Raw genomic sequence first — 1720 nt, forward strand, 5'->3', positions numbered from 1 at the left:
CAAGCCATGACACCCGTGCAGAATTCAAAACTTCATGAGCTCCACATCCCAGAAGGGTCCTTTGCATTTTCTGGGAGATTCTGGAAGAGGAGAGGGGCTTTGCTTTCGGTTCCAGCTCCTCATTTGCCAGTGTCCCCCAGACTGAAATACCTCCTAGCTGGTCTGTGCAGGCTCTCCTGTGCCGCAGTGGGCTCCTGCAGGGTGCAATTGCCCCAGCTCATGATGAGGGCAGTAGTGGCCTGGAGAACCAGAGGGCACAGAACTATTTGCAGTTTTTTTAAAAAAATATTTATTTATTTATCTGAAAGTCAGAGTTATACAGAGAGAGAAAGAGGCAGAGAGAGGTCTTCCATCTGCTGATTCACTCCCCCAGTTGGCCACAATGGCCGGAAATGCGCCAATCCAAAGTCAGGAGCTAGGAGCTTCCTTTGGGTCTCCCACGTGAGTGCAGGGGCCCAAGCACTTGGGCCATCCTCCACTGCTTTCTCAGGCCACAGCAGAGAGATGGATCAGAAGTGAAGCAGCAGGACTCGAACCAGCGCCAATATGGGATGCCAGCACTACAGGTGGCGGCTTTACCCACTATGCCACAGCGCCGGCCCCTGAAATTACTTTTTTTAATAAAATAATTGCTTACCTATGTAACTTCCATTTGAAAGTCAGAGACAGAGACAGAAAGAGAGAGAGAGAAAGAGAGAGGGGAAAGAGAGAGAGAGAGGGAGGTCTTCCATCCACTAGTTCACTCCCCAATTGCCTGCAATGCATAGCTGGGCCACACTGGAGCCAGGAGCTCAGACCTTAATCTGAGTCTCCCACATGGGTGACAGGAACCCAAATATTTCACTCATCATCTGCTGCCTCCCAGTGTGCATATCAGTAGGAAGCTAGAATTGGAACTGGAGTGAGACAGGAACCCAGACACTCTGATGTGGAGTGCCAGCAAATGGAAGACCTCTCTCTCTCCGCCTCTCATTCTCTCTCTGTGTACCTCTGACTTTCAAATAACTAAATCTTGAAAAAAAAAAGTAATGAAGAAAGGTGTAGGAAAGAAGCACGATTTCAGGTGCTAGGCCTTTAAGAAGAGCAGCAAGTTAGTTCGCTAAGACGCGTTTGCCATGCTCTTAAATTGGTTTGCTTTCGTTCTGACCTACAATAGGACCGGCCTTGCTCTCTCCACAGTGGAAATCATCCAAGCCTAGAATTGACACGAGAAGTTGATTTATTTTCATTGTTTGTTATAGCAATTCAGTGCTATTTATTTAGGGCCACTGTCTCTCACTCAGAGGGAAACTCACAACACAAACACATTAATCTTGGGAGACAGTATCTTGGATACCAGCAGTTTGGATAATTAGATTGTTACTCTCAGCGTGCACTGTCTGTTCATAAGAAACAAAGAGGCTTATCAGATTCTAATAACCGTTAGTGCATGTTAGACAAGCGACCTGCACACAAAGACTGTCACAATTAACCAGAAGATTCCATAACCTAGCAGAAGTGCAATATGTATTTTCCTTTCATAACTGAAAGACCACTTAATTCATCAGCATCCTGCCTAGAACATTTTTTATTGAGTCTCTAAAGGCTCTTCATTAAGGGCAACCTGAAATTAAAAACTAGGTGCAGGATGATCTAGGAACCATCAGACCCCATGCACGCAGTGGCTAAGTCGAACCCTTCTGACATCTGGTTGACTTCTAGCCAACAGTGCCCTGCATCC

The sequence above is a fragment of the Oryctolagus cuniculus genome, chromosome 1, assembly GCF_964237555.1.
Source record: "Oryctolagus cuniculus chromosome 1, mOryCun1.1, whole genome shotgun sequence".
Classification (NCBI taxonomy): Eukaryota; Metazoa; Chordata; class Mammalia; order Lagomorpha; family Leporidae; genus Oryctolagus; species Oryctolagus cuniculus.